This window comes from Pinus tabuliformis, chromosome 1_1 (assembly GCF_031772625.1).
Source record: "Pinus tabuliformis cultivar Carrire ecotype Pingquan chromosome 1_1, CPIR1, whole genome shotgun sequence".
Lineage (NCBI taxonomy): Eukaryota > Viridiplantae > Streptophyta > Pinopsida > Pinales > Pinaceae > Pinus > Pinus tabuliformis.
This window is the reverse complement of record NC_142297.1, coordinates 13,195,287-13,215,643: the sequence shown is the minus strand read 5'-3', so window position 1 is coordinate 13,215,643 and position 20,357 is coordinate 13,195,287.

The following is a 20,357-nucleotide window of genomic DNA, read 5'->3' as shown; positions in this document are numbered from 1 at the left end:
ACATATATGCTTCTAATAACTCTCTTTTTCAAAGGATCCCATAACAGGTGACCTAACTTAGCCGTTGGGATCTCTGCATACTCTATTTAAACTAGCTAAGCTAGATTGGTTCTTCAACTTGTCCTGACGATGAACCACACTGGTTGGTTCGAAACACGTCGACAAAAGATTGGTTATGTGATTTTGCCGAAGATTATCTATACAATCATTATCATCATATCATAAGAAAATGCATTTTAATGAATTTTCATCCAATTTGGATCTCTATTATTTAGGAATATGCACATATGTTTCACAACCTAAAATTTTCAAATGAGCATAACATAAATCTTTACCAATCCATGCCTTTTTGGGATTTCCACCATCCAATGAAGTTGTGGGAGACCGATTTATTAAGTAGCAATTTCGGATGGCCTCTTCCCAAAAGTATTTACGCAAACCAAAATTTAAGAGCACACTTCTCACCTTATTCATTATTGTTCGATTCATTCTCTCAGTTGTTCCATTTAGTTGTGCGAGGAACTATTTTCACATGCTTTATGCCATGTCTGCTACAATATTTTTTAAATGCATTGGAGAAATATTCCCCACCATTATTTTTTCTAATACATCTCAATAATTTATTAGTTGCCCTTTAAATAACCACATGAAATTTATGAAAAATATCTAAAACTTGATCCTTGCTTTTAATGGGGAAATCCCACACTTTTTTTGATGCATCATCAATAAAAGTAACAAAATAAGCAGCTCCTCCCAGTGATTTTATATTGATTGGACCACAAACATTAGAATGTAATAGATCGAATATTTATGTATCTCTTTTAGGACCATCCCTCATAAACGACACCCTCTTTTGTCTACCCATAACACCATGTTCACAAAATTTAATTTCTATATGTTTTATACCAGGTAAAAGTTTTTACTCAACAAGGATTTTCAATCCTCCTTAAGTCATGTTCCCAAGCCTTCTGTGCCATAAATATTCTATAGACACCCCTTAACATCAACGATATTATAATTTTGTAGTTTTGACTTTGATGTGTAGAGTGCCAATTTTTTGGCCCTTTGCAACAACTAGAGAGCCCTTCACAATTTCCCAACCTCCTTTGCCAAACACTATAAGGTAGCCTTCATCATCTAAATTCATAGCTGAAATCAAATTCATTCCAAGATCTGGTACATACCTGACTTGTTTAAGCAATAAAGTACAAACACCTTCTATCTTTATTGGTATATCCCATGCCCCTTCAATATTACAAAGACTTTTATTACCCAAGCGAACCTTTCCCATATTTCTAGATTTATATGAAATAAAAATTTCTCTACTTGGAGTAGCATGGTAGGAGGCTCCAGAATCTAAAATCCAATCACTATCATGATAGTAACTATAAAGGCATTCATCTTCATAAGAAATAGTAATTAATACCTCACCATCTGATGCAACAACAATAGTTTCTTCATTTCTTCATCGTTGTTGTTGTTGACCATCTTTTGCTCATTTTGCTCTACTTTTAATATCTTGCAATATTTTTTGATATGACCAGGTTTTCCACAATGGTAACATGTTATTCTTCCGTGCCTTGAATTTGATCTGCCTCTAGAGAAGAAATGCCTTGATTTCCTTCTATATGGTTGTCTTCTGTGGTGACCAAGTGTTAATGCCTCCATATTTGGCATTTCTTCTTTCTTGTGCGTTTCTTCAGTTGATAAACTATTAGAAACACCTTCAAAACACATTTTACATTTTGGTATCGCATTACTTATTGTGACAATCAAGTTTTTTCAAGTATTTGGAACTGAGCTCAAGAGTAACAAGGCCTAGATCTCACCATCAAGTATAATTTTAAATGAAGTGAGTTGATTTAATATTATTGCAACTCATTTAAATGTTCAACTACTAAATTCACTTTCTTCATTTTGAGATTAAACATTCTCTTCACGAAAATTCACTTTCTTCATTTTGAGATTAAACAATCTCTTCATGAAAATTAGTTTGTTGATTGTCATATCTCGTTCGTTCATATAAATGAATCCTTTAGTATAAATATACCGTGTTTGCCGAATATTGCCGAATAGTGGCAATTGTTTTTCGACCTAGCTTCTCCCAATCCTAATCATTCATGGATGAGGGTTTCTTTGATTGACCCTCAATCTCCTGGTGCAAATCTTTCCATGTCAAGGTATTTTCAATTTTTGACTTCCATATAGTGAAATTCACTTAGGTAAGTTTTTTTAGTACTTATGAGTAGATATTTCAATGTTAAGATATCTTCTATTTTTTACTTCCATATAGCGAAATTCACCTGGGTAAGTTTCTCAATACTTATGAGTGATTCTATTCTAGTTGCCTATAAATAAATCCTAGGTAAACTGAATCTCCATATCTCCATCAAAAACCCTACTTTGATACCACTTTTAAAACAATCAACAAATTATTTACCAATATAAATATCAGATGTGTAAAATGTGGTAGATATGTTGGTAGATTTATAAAATAAATATCAGATATGTAAATAATGCAATAGAATTGTAAAAGCATGTTAATTGAGTCGAGAGGCTCATTCTACAACCTAGTGTGAAGGCAATGTGTAAGTATGTTGGTCCATCTGTCCTCAACTTGGAGTTGACATGTGTCCCTCTTAAAATTAAAAAAAATTGTGAGTAAAATCTTTAAACCTTATACTTTTCAAAAATATTTTAACAAGTGATATCAATTTTCACATATATCTATATATATAAAAATTTAAAATAAAATATTGTATATTATATAGAATAAATTATTCAATTGACATATACATTATTGATAATATTTTTTTTAATGTGCAGTGATAAAATGGCTCAATGCTACATTATTTTTTGCACTCTAAAATCAGTTTGCACACTAATTTGAACCCTCTAGGCTCATGTTAGATCATGCTTAAGATGGATCTATGCGTTTAAGACCCATATCTGAAAAATAATATAAAACAATTTGCACAACCAAAATGAACAATATATTTATGTGGAAAACCCTACAAGAAAAAATGGAAAAACATGGATCTATGCGTTTAAGAGCCATATCTGAAAAATAATATAAAACAATTTGCACAACCAAAATGAACAATATATTTATGTGGAAAACCCTATAAGGAAAAATGGAAAAACCACACCTAAAAAATAATATAAAACAATTTGCACAAGTGGTAAAAAATATTGATATTGAACGTTGAAACCAAAATTATAGAGTGGTACTTCCAAACCAAAAAATGTTTATACCAAAAGTAGTAAAAGAAAATATTGTTATCAAACTGCTAACATATACATATATATAACCTCTCATTAAATTCTATTTTTACACAATATTACATTTGTACAAATACATATGAATATGCTCAAGATAAACACCACAAATATATATGAATATACTAAATATGAACAAAAAGTATATGTTCTACACAAGTGAAACTAACACTCAAGTAGAGATTTTTATCAAACACAATAAACGAACTAATAAATTAAGAAAATATCGATGTTGTAATGTTTTATGTAATAAAGACACAATTACGTCATTAATTTTAGGTGATATAATTTTTAACAAAATTATGATATATATTTTTTTAACAATGTGTTTTTGAATGCATAATAACTTAAAGATATTTCAATTAATTTTTATTTAATTTTAGGCAAAATTCACTAGTGACATTTTACCAGGACTTACATAACTAGATTCCAATGTATTGTAAAAAATACAAAAAAAATTACATTTGCATTAATTACCTTATGGCATTTCAAAATGAATAAAGTATATGGCAAAACTGATATTAAAAATGTCATTTAAACAATATACAATTATAATTTAACTAACCATTATATCAAAGACTTTGAAAATAAATATGATTAAAATCTTTCTCTGTGAAAAATAGGTATTTCAAGGTGTCGTTCAAAAACCGATAGATTAAAATTTATGTAATGTGAGTAATGTGAAATAGTAATTTAGGTAACTATTACATTTTTTAATAATTTCTATATTTCTCAAAATAAAATATATTATTTATTATTTGATCATTTATTTTTTATATGATGTAATTTGTTATTTTATATGATGTAATATGTTATTCATAATATATATGACAATTTTATAATTGTATCATTCTAAAAATTAAAATTTAATATAAATTTTAAAATGCAAAACAATTAAATAAAGATTCAAAGATACAAAATAATTAAATATGACAAAAACTAAAAATATAGGGCATTTTTAATATTTTAAGTTAAAAAAAAAAAATTCCAAAATATTTTAAAAAACATGAAAATTAAGTACATAGTTAATTTTTTTTTTTCCAAAATATCCAAAATGAAGATTAAGTACATGGTTAAATTATAAAGCATAGTATGATTTTTTTCTCTTTATAAAGTTCACAATAATGAAGCTATTCTAATGAATAATTTTTATTTTTTTATTTTTTGGGAATAAGTTGCATTATTTTTTTTCCCAGTTAAATTATATATTTAAAATTAATTATTATTTTTTAATATATAAATAGATTTAGTATTTTAAATATTTTTTGAGATATTTAGATTTATAAATTAAATTGATGATTTCTATAAATTATCATTCTGACTTAAAAAAAAATGTCCAAAAAGCTTTTGAATTTAAAAATAATTAAAATATAACCAAAAATAACTTCCAAAACTATTTTTTCATATTTTCAAAAAATATAATAGTTAATCAAATTATTATAAATTGAATAACAAAATTTGATTATTCATGATAAACTCCAAAAACCACTTTTCTATATTTCCAAAAGAAACTAAACCATAGTTGATAAATGATATTTCTCTTTATTAAGTTTTATCATTTAAATTAACCTCAAAAATCAATATGTTCCGAGGCACTTGTTCACGTATATGAAAAAAATATAATACTTAATCAAATTATTATAAATGGAATAATCAAATTTATTGAATAACAAAATTTGATTATTCAAGATAAACTCCAAAAACCACTTTTCTATATTTCCGAAGGAAACTAAAACGTGGTTGATAAATAATGTTTCTCTTTATTAAGTTTTATCATTTAAATTAACCTCAAAAACCAATAGGTTCCAACGTACTTGTTCACGTTTCTTAATAAAGATTTAATACATCGTCAAATTATAAGAGAAATTGGATAATCTCTATTTATCAAGTTGGTTCATCCGTGATAAGTTCCAAAATCACTTTTTCATTTTTCCTTGTATGGATTTAATATATGGTTGAATTATGAGATGTTAGTTTAATTTTAATTTTATTTAAGACATCTCTAGAACATTGATTTAATCTTTCTATGAAGAAAGACATAATAATAACCTTTCAATTGATACATTTAATAAAAATACTTAAACGAGACAAACGAAGATGAGAGTGAAAACAACGTAATCCAATGGGATGCGACCGTGGCACACGTGGAGCATGGATCGATGGTCAGAACTTCTTACAAATTACAACAATGGCGAAAGTGGAGCATGGATCGATGGCCATAGCTTCTTACAAATTACGGCTGCTCCATTACTCCACTTTTCGACAATGGCGAAAGCGACTGTTAACGAAGAAAGAATACCATAATTAATAAATGAACTGTTAAGTGGCTTACGTATTGCCTCGGGGCCTGTAGTCTTGGCTGGCGGCGGTTATGTACGGAATATTATCATTATAAAATAAGACCCTAAACAATTTAACCAATCAGAATTAAGAAAAAATAGATTTTAAAAAAAATAAAAATTTTCAAATCTAAACATGAGAGAATGTTGTTTAAATTTTGGTAAATTTAGATTTAATGTCAACATCAATTCATTTTGAATACATTATTACCCTAATGCGACAAGGAATAATAAATGTCTTATCAAAATTTTAAACACTAAATATAGAGTTATTTAGTGAGAATTCCATGAAAAATACCAACAATGCCACCGCATAAGAGCTTATCCAACCAAGTGGCAAAGACAATGGAACCTTTCCAACCGCACTCTCCAAGTTTATGTTTCTCAATTAAATGTTTCGTGAAAAGAATATTTCATCCATGCTTAGGGATCTCCTCAACGGAAAAACCCTGGAAAACTAACGTGCATTTTTCATTTCTATATATATTTTCGTACATGTTTTATAAAAGTGCACACAATACAAAATATCTTATATCATAATATTCTCTATGTTGTCGCTCACTGCATGTGGTGTTTTCAATTGCCTAAAGTATAAAAGAGCAGTAAAGTTTGCAGTCATTTTCTAATCCGCAGAATCACTCAGAGCTAAATCAGTCCCCCTCAATTGCATAGTGCTCAGAACAAGCTTTCTAACGATATACGGAACTCGTCAAATGGACCTCAGAATTAGAAGATATGGCCTGTTAAAGATGAGGGTTTTGTTGCCTTTGAAATAAGGCAGAAGAGCATATCGGAGGTCCGCGAGCATATCACAAATCAGAGGTCTAAAGCAATGATGAAGAAATCATAGGTTTGGGATAAAATCAACGATCATTGATATTGGAAATCGACGTATCGACCATTTCTCATCCATGGCACATGGCATATCGAAGGTTCCAGCAACATGACATGTCAGCGATCGCAATAGTGCAAGATCGACACATCGCAATCGGGGATTAAAAAAATGACACCCTTCCAAAGTTTCAATTGTGATTAAAAGTGTCGGGATTTAAGTTGATAGTGCAAATCACCGGGAAAGGGCCGAAAACATTTAACAAAGGAAATCAATGCAAAACCAGGGGCAGGCGAGCCTTTTTCTCTCTCCTTCAGGGGGGCACGTGGCAGAGTATTATTGGATCTGGTAAAGACACGATGGTGTTGACATTAGCATGATGAGGCAGAATGAAGGACAACGGCATGCAAATCTGGGATTTTCAAGGGTCTAATGAGGGAATATCCGGGTGAGATGTGTCACCACTCATAAGGTGACACATGGTAGAGGATGATGTCACATCAAAGATCGCAAATCGGCGATGGAAGGTTGAGGCATGTTGTTACAGCGAAGTTAAAATCCCAATTGTGATACGTCGAGAAAGGGGATACGATGGGGGTTGGTCCGCGGTCACAAAGGCACAAAAAACCAAAGGCGGAGTTGGAGGCCGAGCGATAAATGACTATTGCAATCAGAGATTGCAAGCACGTTGCAGCTCTAATATAAAAACCTTGATTGGAAACCTCCGATGCAGAGGGACACTGATAAGGGTGTTGGCCCACAATCACATAAAGGGTCGAGGAACCAAGGGCCAAGCGCTAAAGGGCTATCGCAATCGGAGGTCATAAACATGTTGCGGCTCCAATGTAAAAGTCCCAACTGGAAACCCCAATTGCGATCCACCGAGAAAGGAGCTCTGACAAAAGGCACACATTCATGAAGGCTTAATGAAACTCGGTGCAAAGCACTTATAAAAGGACAAAGGCCCCTATACAGGACTCCAAAGGCTCTAGCGCCTTAGGGCTAAGCACCCAGTCATAGCCTTCGGCCCTATGATGAAGAAATACTGAAAGGGGTTAAACCAAAGGGGGCTTACGGAGATCGGGAGTCAGTGTTCTATAACGCCTCTTAGCGTAAAAGCCTCGATACAACAACACCCCGATAGTGTGGTACAGTGCTTTAAAGTCGGATGGGTTGGCAGCTGAGACTTTGAATAGAGGTATGGAGTGGTTTCAAATTGATATGGACTTATCTTGTGGAAGCCTCTGCAACAAGAAACCCAGGGAAAAAATTGCCTCAGAAATGAATACAGTTGCTTCGTTGCACGTCTTCCGAGAGTAAATGGAGGTATGGGACTCAGGAAGACTTAATGGATTAGCATGGGTCTCCACTCAGATACAGAATGAAGGACTGCCAGGACATTCTCCACTTCTGCTCTATAACTGGAAACTCACAGTTGATCCACTCCCAGCTCTAGAGAATGAACGATTTAGGAAGTTAAGGCGCAAGCAACAGAAACCAGCCTAGCAGCAGGAGGGACACATTGTGGTAGAGACGCGACCCGAATAGGGGCCTTCACAAGAACCATAGGATAATATTTTCTGCCATCATCATTCAATTTCCTCTTTTCTATTTTTTTTGTAATTTCGTTTATTCTGTAATTTCTATATTTCCAAGAATGGAATCAAATCCGAGGAAATCAGTTTGGGCAATAGAGCTATCGCAAGCCTAGAAATCTAGTCAATCAGATAGCTGGCCCTTGGCTGAGTTATTTTCTAAATGTGGATTCAAAGCCCCCCTTCTTATAAATAAGGGGGGGGGGACACTTAATACAAGTTCTAGAATTTTGCACTCGAGGGTTCGAAATTCTTTTGTTCCATTTTGGTTATAATTCCTTGTTCATGAAGGACTTGAGCTATAGATTGTTGAAGGTAAATGGATTGGTGAATAGGACTCCTTTTGAAGATTAATGAAACTCTTTGGTGATTCTAATCATGGAAATGTGTAGTATGTTCTCCCCTATGTAAATCTCATTTCATATATGTTTTTCCTTTCACTGAAATAGTGTGATGAAGCCACAGGTTTCGCCCTTGTTCATGATTGGATATTTGTTACTAAGTAGTGATAGTACCTGTGTTAGCTACAAATTTACTTATGTACCTATAATGTGCAGAGATTTACTTATGATTTTAGTGAAAAATGTGCCCATGATCTATATAGGATGAAACCTTAATTCGTGCTACACCCTTTCCACTCTTTCATCTTCTCCCTCTTCCATATTTCTATCGGGACATCATTGCTTAAGATTCTGCATTGCAATCATCTCTACACACAGAATCTCCTTCTCCCTTTCTTCCTCTTCACTTTAATACAATTTCAATAATAAGACTGCCTATTATTGTGTGTCGGTCACCAGAACCACACATTTCTCTTTAAGGCTAGCCCAAATTAACCCCCTAAACATTTGGATCCATGTGTTTCCTTGAGTTTACCTTAATGAAGTCCTATTGAACCAAGCCCCCTTTATTATCTTTTTAAAAACGTGACAATTGGAGTGCTGCCGAAACCCCTCACTAATATTCTTCCATTCAATCCTCTATCTAAGACGTCTTAGGCACTGGTTTACAATCAACCCAAAGGTTGTCTCTAGGAAGCTTTCTATGTCTATTGAAGCACTTTTTCTACGGGTGCTAGAGAAAGCGTCAACATCTTTCTGGCGCCGTTGTCGGAAAATGGATTACAATATTTTTCCTTGGGTATGACAAATTCTTACATTCCCTCTATTAGGTGAGAAAAGGAAGTGTGGGTTGAATATCTCTCACCTTGGTGACTCCACTGTTTCAATTTTATGGTAAAAATCCTGATGACTCACTGTCCATATCTCTATTTGATTGTCCTGGCTTTCAAGCATCCTCATATTCACTCTGATGCTAAAGCATCTGAAAGTTTCCCCTACCTTTGAAATTTAGCTCACTCACTTAAAGGGGTTTTCAAACTGGCCATTCCTGCATTCCTAACCAACCAATTTGCCCCACTGAATTTTTCTTCTATCGTTGGTTATCCCAATCATGTCCCTTTGTTTCATGAATGGAATACCTATTTGCATAGATTCAATGGAAACACAGATAGAAGGTCAGCCCAACACCTTAAGGATTTTCATGAATGCATGGAACAACAAGGTATTATTTTTGAAGATGCGCGAATGAAATTGTTCATGTACTCTTTAGAAGACAATTTTAGAATTTGGTACAGAACAATACCTCGTGGCAGCATATCTTCATTAAAATGTTTTCATATAGCATTCCATCATTATTGCAAAATATTATATCCACAGAATGATCTGCTTGAAGATTTCTGCACACATTTTAATGATGAAGATATTCCTGAGGTTGATGACCTTGCTGTAGATGTTTGTGGAGCTCCGCTCCAAGAAAACATCTACTCGCAACAAGAAACATCACCCAATGACCAAGAAAGAGAAGAAGGAAACATCATTGATCTACAACCAAACCCTCAGAGATCTTATTTGGTCAAATTTGATGTTTCTCTTTCTTATGATGTATATGACTATGATGGAGAGTCGAGTGATGTAGAACCACAACAATCCCAATCATGGGTAGCTGCACAAGAATAGGAGGCCCACCAGGAGGTCAACAAAGAGGCTCCAGTCCACGATGCACATCCTTCACCTAGAGAAAAAGTTCAAGAACCTCCTCCAATTTATGATTCATATTATTCATAGGAGGATGAGATGGCCACGGATGTTCCAAGGGAGTGGTTTACCAGCAAATGGGGAGAATGCTTACAACAACAAGTTTTTCTCAGAAAATCTAAAGCTGAGGAGATAAAAAATATGTGTGACTTCCCTGACCATGAAGATATTAGTCAGTTGGCTGTTTATGAAAATAACACGGCTACAAATTTCCCTTGTCAGTTCTATGACCCTGTAGTTGATTACATGACCACACTCTTAAGTCAGCATCAAAGATTGTTTATGGAGTATGCATCAAGCTTTTCATTTCAGATTTTTCATGGTGCATGCTTATTTAAATTTTTAAATTTTAGCAGCATGGAGGCATTAGGTCTAGCACCCAAATGTTGGCTTCGCTCCATTAGAGGTTTGAACTCACTTAGGTGAATTGAGCCATGTACATAAGTAGGAGTTGTATATAAATAAGCTCACTAGATGATAATTTAATTTCTAGTTGTTAGAGTTTATATTTCAACATTTCAGTTTGATGAGGAAATGACTCCTTGCAAACAAGGTCCCATGGAGATTTTCTAGTTATGTATGTTCATTATATTTTTAACTCCATGCCTAATGGTGAAGGCTACTAGTTTGCAGGTTCTCAGCACCTTGCCAGCAAGACACTGTCCCTAGTTGGAGCCATTGTTGTCAAGCATTGAATTTGTGTTTTCAATCGCCCAAAGTGCAAAAGAGAAGTAAAGTTTACAGTCATCTTCCAAGCCGCATAATCACTCAAACCTAAATCGGCCCCCCTATATTGCATATTTCTAGGAACGATATTTCTAACGGTATAGGGAACTCCTCAAATGGACACAGGAATTAGAAGAAATGGACTGTTAAAGATGAGGGTTTTGTTGCCTTTGAAATAAGGGATAAGAGCATATCGAAGGTCCAGGAGAATATCACAAATGTTAGGGTCCCACCCTAACCCCCTTATTTATGTAATAGGATTGAGTCATAGTTATAGTTAATTAAAGAGTCAATAAAGCCCATATTAATAATTGTAAGTGGTTAACCCGCATTGAATGAAGGGACCACAGTTAGTTGCAAATGGGCCATGGTATTAGATAGATGATATTACTAAGAACCATGGTATTGCTCCATGGTATTGCATGTATGAATCCTATATAAAGGATAGAGACTCCTCTCGAGGAGCATTGTGTCTTATTTTGTATTGAGCTCTGCTCTATTGGAGGTTGCCCCCTTGAAGAGGCAAGTGAACATTGCTTTCTGAATAATAAAATACTTGCTGTTATTTCTCATTGTTCTATGTTCTGGGTATATTTCTTTCATATTTGGTATTTTGGTATCGTCTTGCAGGTTAAGAGCATAAAAAGTGATATCAGAGCGCTTTCCAGGGCCGGTGGGATCTCTAATTTTTAGCAATTTTTTTTTTTGCTAGAGACGTGTTCCGACGTCTTTAAACCACAGGATCTATCGTTGAGCGCATAAACCTGCGGATTTGGGGAGGCATACACGCAGGAAATACAAGAGGTGGTCATGCTTGTTGGACTCCCTTGTAACACCTGTGGGTACCCCTTCGAGTAGTAGTGCATTAGATAGAACCGCGCACGGACTGTCTTCCAAGTACCCTCTGGGTATATCGGAAGCCCCCTAGGCTCTCTTAACCTTGCCATAGATAAACTGTCGGCTATCTTGCTGCTACAGTACATCGAGAATAGCACTCGGGGAGATTACTCATGTGTACGATAGGGTAGTCGTGTTGTACGACTAAGGGTACGGTTGATCCTCCTTGGTTAGTGCCATGAAAAATTGGGCCGAGTACTACTACCAGACCCTTATGTATATTGCGATTTGTAGCACCTGACACTCCTGGAGACCATAGTTCCCTTCTCTATCTTTGGATCACGCATAATCTTTGCCAGATCAGATCTCGCAAGTGGGGTTTTGTCGCAGCAGCAACAATTAGTTATGCCGTTCAGATCTATTAGAACAACCATTCAGATCTATTAGATCCATCAAATCTGCAGCAGCAATCAGTTCCGCCGTCTAGATCTATCAGATCAGCCATTTAGATCTCTCAGATCCATCAGATCCGCCATCCAAATCTGAGTCGTTGTGTGGGTTCCTATACCCGGGCATGATTTTTGCAGGACTTTTGGCAGCATTGACATTCCTGGGATTCGGCTACTACAGTATTCCTAAGCAAGGAGTAAAACTTCGTTCTGAGTAAAAAAAAAAAGAGTTTTGAGACCCCACGGGGCGCTTATTGGTAACTTAGCCCATATGAATCAGGACGACGAGCTGAGCAAGGTGGTACCATTCAATTGTTAGTGCCAAAAAAATTCGAGCGGTCCCAAATTTCAAGTACATTGGCTCGGTGCATGGTACAAACTAGAGCTCAAGCTATGGCGAATGAGAGGATGGACAACCTTGAATCAACCTTGAAAGAGGTTGTGTCACAGCTGCAGAACTTAAATGCAACACTCTCTAAGGGAAAGGTGGAGGCATGCAAGGAGGCATATATTGGAAATGAAAACAGTGACTGTGAGTCTAGCCAGTCTCTTTACCTCTTTGGCACCTACCAACAATCCCATCCACGACCACCCAAGCTAGACATGTATAAATTTGATGGCTCTCACCCGGCCGCATGGATAACACAAATGGAGCAATATTTCACACTGAATTACATCTTGGATAATGCAACTCACCTTAGTGTGGGTGTCGTGTACTTGGACAATGAAAGATGGCGATGGTGGCAATAGCATCAACGTTGCTATGGAAGGCCCTTGACTTGGGAGACATTCAAGAAAGCTTATGGATCGCTTTGACCATGAATCTGACTTTTTGGGTCATCTCACTAAGCTCTGACAGACAGGAATAGTGAATGAATATATTGCAGCCTTTGAAGCCTTAGCTTTCCGCACTAGAGGTCTACATGATGAGTTCTACGTGGAATGTTTTGTCAGTGGTCTCAAAGAAGCCATACAAGCCCACGTCTGACTGCACCACCCTAGCTCATGGCTGCATGCTTGCAGGATAGCTCGTGAAGTCGAACGTGCGTTAGCGGCCTAGTCCAATCGCCCAAATTTCATCGCCAAGGGTTGCCCCCCACAGGCTCAAAGCACTACCCAAACACTCAAGGTTCAAAAGGTGTCACCAGCAGAAATGGCGGAAAGAAGAAAGCAAGGATTATGTTACTACTGTGATGAGAAATACTCCCCCGAGCATAAATGCAAGGAGCCCAAATTCTTTCAAATTGATGCTACTGATCACAGTTCATCGGAGGAAGCCCCACCACTTGAGCAACCAGAGGAGGAAGAAGAGGACAACCAGCAGGACAATGTACCTGAAGAACTAGTTATCTCGCTGCATGCTTTGGTAGGGATTTCTTCGCCTCAAACTCTCAAAATTAGAGGTTTTATTAAGCATCGCCCAGTAGTAGTCTTGATTGATAGTGGAAGTACACATAATTTTATCCATCAAAGAGTCGCGGAAGCAGTGCATTGTTTTTTCTGAGCAGTTTCTAACTTCTAGGTCCAAATTGTTGATGGGGGAACAATGAAATGTGAAGGCTGCTGTGAAAATGTCAAACTTCAAATGGGGGATTATCAGTTAAAGACCCACATGTTTTCCATACACATGGGAGGGCGTGACATTTTCCTTGGTGCTGAATGGCTTCGCACACTTGACCCAATCACAATGGATTTCTAGGAGTTATATATGAGCTTTAAGCATAACAACCACACACATACCCTCCACAGACTCCAGGTGGGAGCTCCCTCTATCATCAGCTCACATCGAATGGAAAAATTGTTAAAAAAGGGCCACCATGGAGTTATAGCTCAATTTAATGCCATCCAGGCCTTCGAACCCAATTCTTTTCATATTCATCCTGAGATGCAACAAATCTTAAATAACCATCTGCCAGTCTTTGACAAGCCTCATGAGCTTCCACCCTCAAGAGGGGAACATGATCATAGCATTACTTTTGTCCCAGGGGCCCAACCACCAAATGTGCGCCCATATAGATATCCATTCGCCCAAAAGAATGAAATAGAAAAAATAATCAAGGAACTCTTGGAAGCAGGCGTCATTCGTCCCAGCATTAGTCCTTATTCATTGTCGATGGTCATGGTGCTCAAGAAAGATGGGGAATGGTGTATGTGTCCAGATTTCAGGGCCCTTAATAATTTGACAGTCAAAGATAAATTTCCCGTCCGGGTTGTCGATGATTTGCTAGATGAACTAAATGGGGCTCAATTCTTTACTAAGCTCGACCTTCGCTTAGGCTACCACCAAATTCACATGAAAGAAGTAGACATTCCAAAGACTGCTTTCCAAACTCATGAAGGCCATTATGAGTACTTGGTCATGCCATTCAGTCTTTGTAATGCCCCATCCACTTTTTAGAGCCTTATGAACCACCTGCTCAAACCATATCTCAGAAAATTTGTCCTTGTTTTCTTTGATGACATCCTCATCTACAGTCACACCTGGTGTTACACAAAATATTGTCACCATGACTATTTGCAGTCAGTATGGGTCTGTCATCATTCATACTGTCCTCCTTAGCAAGTCTCAAACCTCAGCTCTTCATGTCAAGCTTTGAAAATGAGAGAAAGTCCTTAAAAATCAATAAAGCACTGGTTCCGCACTTTCTCTTACTGTTACCTGTGGTCCCGCACACCATGGTCATGTTACCTGCGGACCTGCCCGCTTGTTACACTAAAAAATGTCACCTTGACTACTTACAGTTAGTATGGCTCAAATCAACAGTCATGCTACCCTCTTAGGCAAGTCTTTATGCCTCTGTTATCCATCTCAAACTCAAAGAAGAGAGAAAGTCTTGTAAAATCTATGTTTATCTCTGGGGTCGCAGGTTCTCTCTAGCCTTACCTGCGGGGACGCAGGTCATGTTCACAAAACCTGCGTCCATGGACGCTCTGTATGTTAAAGGACAGGTGCGTCCTTCTGTAAAAGGCAAAATGCGCAAGTTTTATCTTGAAAAAGTTACTTGTGTTTACTTCTAGAACATTCTAGAGGTCGGTTTGATGAAATGGATGCGCCTCCAGTTGGTTCATGTATCTCTATTAAGAGGGGACTTATCCCATCAATAAGGGAGCTATCCCACCCATAGAGGGGGATGATCCCATTGATAGTGGACCTGAATAACCTCTTTACAGCACTATAAATAAAGGCATTAAGCCAGAAGGAGAGGAGGTTGGAGCTATACATTTTCTTTGGGTAAATGCTGCAGGATTTAGGTCTTCCATTAGAGTCTTTGTGAGGAGAGATTGTCTTCATTTGATTCTACTTGGAAGTGGGTGAGCTTTGTCAAAGTAGAGGAAAACCCTTGATGGAACCTGGGAGGAACTTGCACAACACCAAGGCCAGGTTGTAAGAGTTTCTTTGTTTCGTTATTAATACAAACTGGTTTATTTTTCTCAATAGCTTGTGTTAATGAGTTATTTCATGTGTTCCTTGGTCTGCATGTTGAATATATGTTTTATTATATGAAATGCAAGTGCTTGGTAATTGTTTGATTGTTTGTGGTTGCAGGAATTGACTTGAAGGAGGAGCTCATCCGGATTGGCAAGGACAAACTACAACAACAGCGTTTTGGAATAAGGTAAGCCTAAACACTTGTAATCTTCATGTTGTAAAAGGTGTATTTAGAGAAAGATCACTCCATTTTGTCTTGTTTGTCATTAGAATGTCTTAGACTTCTAGGAAGGTCAGTTGTGTCCGCACCCTTGACAAATTCCGTGTGACAAATTGGCGACTCCGCTGGGGATAGTTTCCATTAATGAGAAAAGTCTTTTCCTTTGAATGAACTTTGCTCTGAGAAAACTGGTTTATTTTTCTGGTTTTTGGCTGTGTGAACTTGTCTCTGGGTGGTTTAGCTTAGGATTAGTTTTATTTTGGTTTTTCTTGAGTTTTTCAGAAGGACGCACCCTCTGAGTGCTGCACAGTGCGTCCCTGGACGCACTGTCGCTGTGTGCACAGTGCGGGCCCACACCTGTTCTAACGGGTTGCCTGCGTCCCCTGCTAAAATTTGAAAAAAAATCCATTTTTTGCATTTTTTGCTCTTAGATTTTGTTTTTTCTTAGTTTTTTCTGCCCAGATTCATCAGTCCCTTGTCCAGAATCTTCACCTAAGCTTGTTTCATTGGCATTCCTGCTTTAGCTTTCATCAATTGGGTGTTTTGAGTCTCTTTCTTGAGAAATTCTTGATTTGTTTTCCTTTGGTCATTACTTAGAGGTTTCTCTCAGTCTTTTCACAATTTTGCATCTTTTTGCTTGTGTTTTTGCAAAAAAATTTCCCCCTCATTCGCCGGGGGGGGCTAAATTGTGTATGAGTGTTAATCGCCTTTGAGTGTTTTTATTTTATGATCTTTGGAACTCTCACCCAATTTTCTCTACTTGCACTTGATTGGTTCTTAGATCACATTAGAATCATCTTGTGTTTGAGAATTCTCTTGCATAGATCACATTTGCATAATTAGAATTCTCATTTTCGGAATATGAATGAAAAATGTGCATAGATTACATTTGCATACTTTTCAAGTGAATTGTGCATAGATTACAATTGCATAGTTTACATTCTGGAAAATCAATCGTAGATTTAGATCAGTTTTCTTTGATTTGAATTTACACAAAAATAAAATAAAAAAAATGGTTTGGAATTTAGTTCTTCTCGATGAAATTAGTGCATTAGAGAATTTGTTATATTTTCTCTTAGTGATCAATTTTGCATTGTTGGAAGTGAATGGAAACTCTCTCCTTACTTTAGTTAGGATTCATCGAATTGAAAGGATTGCATTATCATATTCGATTGCATTCAGTTGAGTCGGGTCATAACACCATTGGTTTCATATCCATTTACCCATTTGAGTAATAACAGCCTTAATAACACAGCGCTTAATTAAAATTCATCTAGTAATTTTTACATTTCTAGGGCTCTAAAACACCAACATAGCTTAGGCTAGGGTCTTGGAGTAGGTGAGTACTTAACTCTCCAAGGCTATAAAACCAAACAGATAGTTTATCTTGAGTAGATCAAATCCAATTGTTTCAGTTACATTCTGGGAAAGCTCCTCTTAAAGGAGAAGCACGAGCTCGTGTCCGAACCAGTGAGGGGATCATTCCTCCCTCGTTGGGAACGACGCCAGACAGTACGTATTACAAACGGTAAACCTCGGATTAACCATTGTCGAGGAGCCAGGGGTCACTTATCAGTAAACCTTGGATTACTGTCAAGGAGCCGGTAAGGGGATTGAGCTTGTTACTCTGCCCTTGCGTGCTGTCGGAGTTTAGACTGTTCCCCCAGGTGTAATTGTTGTGATTGGTAACCTTAGTGGCCATAATCTCTAGGATTCTACCCAAGGTGACGGTGGAGGGAAGGTCCCACTGTACCTGGAGCAGACGTCGGCTATACTCACTTGGATTTTCTGGGGGGTTCACTTCACTTCGAGACGGTTAAAGTGGAGGAACTTGGTCCAGTCTATTCATTAAGCAGGTTGTCGGCGTAACTGTTCCACCCGCCATTTCTGTACTGAATCCAGCGAGGTTGGGCTTCATCACCAACTAGCGTTTTTGGTCCGGAAGAATACTGTTTGTGTGTGGTTTGACTCCTAGATTTGATAGCGCGTGTTAATTTGTTTGTTTTTACTTTTAGAGACCATAGGTGTGAATTGTGAATTTTAGTTGTTAAGTGTGAATTGTGAATTGTTAATTTTAGTTTTAAATTGTTAATAAAATTCACTGAAGTTGAATATAATGGCAAATGTTCCGGAATTTATCAACCTAGGAACCCCTCCTAATGAGAATCCTAGTACTTTTCCTTACTTTGGGAATGTTGGTCCTCCTTATATGGCTACTTTGTCATTACCTGGATTTACAATAGGTTTACCGATATGGTTATTTTCAACTTCGTTGGCCCAAAATACTCCAATTGTTCCACCTCAACCGGATGCTTCACCTCAAGAGAGTTCACCATCTCAACATCACCAACCTTCTGTTGACCCTTTACCTTCTTCACCTACTTTTTCTTCCTCCATTTCTTCCTCTTCGCCTGGTAAAAGCCTTGATGCTAGTAACCAGGAGGCTAAGAAGAAGAAGAAAGGGAAGAAGAAGAAGAAGAAGAAGAAGCAAGATAAGAAAGAAGTCAACCAACCAACCATGGCTGTAAGTGTTAGTTGTGTTGAAGAAAATTCCGACATGCATCGTAAACCCAAATACCCTTGCAGGCTTTGTAAGGGTGACCACTTCCTTGTCAATTGTCCTGGTATTCCAAAGGTCTTGGAAGTATGGTCGAAAAAATCTCATCAACCTTCCATTGATCCATCAACCAGTGATAGTCAGGTTCCTGGGAAAAAGGGTAAGGTTAGGTTTCCTTGTAAGTTATGCAAAGGGAGTCATCAAACTCACATTTGCCCTCACATGGATGAAGCCTCAACATTGTTGGAAAAACTTACTGTTCCACAGCAAGAATTTCCAACTGGTTACCGTAAACTTTCTCCCAACCTACCGTCAACTGACGGAGTGATTGATCTAAATTCAAGTACAGACGATCACACTCTTCCATTGGAGAGTGAAACTCGTGTCACTCAGGTTGATGATCAATTAGTTGATCAAGTGGTCGATTCAATTTCACATTCGATCGCTCACACTTTCCCTTTGGAGAGTGAACTTCATACCGCTCAGGTTCTTCTTGTTACATCAGATTCTTCTATGCCGGGGGGCATTTCACCTGTTTCTACAGAACCCCCTCCAAGCACTGAGGTCTTTTCCTTTGATTGGAATAGACTGACAGAACCTCGTCTTCCTTCCTCCATCCCTTTCCAAATCATTGTTAAGGCTGGTGGTAGGGACATACATCGTACACAGGTAGATGAAGGTGCTTCTGTTAGTATTTTATCCTCAACTGTTTGGAAAGCTTTGGGTTCCCCTCAGCTTGCGCCTATTACGCAGAATCTGAAAGCTTTTAACAGAACCATTAGTGAACCTTAGGGATCCTTCCTAAGTTTTCTATTACCTTGGAAGGTAAAACTGTCTGTATTGATCTTATGGTAGTTCGAGGTCCCTTGGATTTCAATTTACTCCTTGGACGAGACTATGTTTATGCAATGAAAGCCGTCGTATCGACACTCTTTCGTGTGATGTCTTTCTCTCACAATGGCAGTATTGTGACTGTAGACCAGCTTTCGTTCCCTAGTCTTGTCTCAACTACCAATAATATGACGACCCTAAATGTTCCTGATTCTAAAGTGGTATCTACCCTGCCACGGGTTAATTATGTGGCAACTGGTCCCATGTTTTCAGTTACCGATGCAAGTGAGCCTCTCACTGTTGATCTAGATCCGGTAATTGACATGGAAAACTCTATGGGATTACTTGAACACGATGTTCTTATCCCTTTTGAGTCCCTTGACATGTGTTCCTTCCAAAAGATTATTCTTCCTTCTGATGAAGACCTCTTGGAAGCCATGATCAAGGTGTGTCCATTGACATGTCATTCCTCCAATTGGAAGTCATGATCAGTGGGAGTGAGGATAGTTTCTTCTAGTCTCAACCTCGTTAAAAAATGAAACTGGACGTAATGAGCATAGTTCCTTGTCTTGTGTCAAGCTCATTAAAAAATGAAACAAGGAGCGTGAGGATAGTTTCTTCTAGTCTCAACCTCGTTAAAAAATGAATCAGTGTTAGTCACGAGGATAGTTTTTTCTTGTATCAACCTCGTTAAAAAATGAAACAAGGAGTCACGAGGATAGTTTTTTCTTGTATCAACCTCGTTAAAAAATGAAACAAGGAGTAACGAGGATAGTTTGTTCCTCTCTCAACCTCGTTAAAAAATGAAATTGGATGTTATGAGGATAGTTCTTTTACTGAGTCAACCTCATTAAAAAATGAATCAGGTAGATTTTAGGATGTGTAGGTAGATTGTAGAAAGTAGGATTTTGAGGACAGTTCGTGTTACTAAGTCAACCTCGTTAAAAAATGAATCAGGTTTGAGGATAATTCCTGTTACTGAGTCAACCTCGTTAAAAAATGAATCAGGTATGAGGATAGTTCTTCTCTTGTGTCAACCTCCTTAAAAATGAAACAACTCCCTTTTCAAGTTAAATATTGAAAGTAAACCTTCATTTCATCCAGCCGGTTGAATGCAATGAAGCCTGGGGGGCATGTACCTCGCTTTGCATCATTATGTTGGGGGC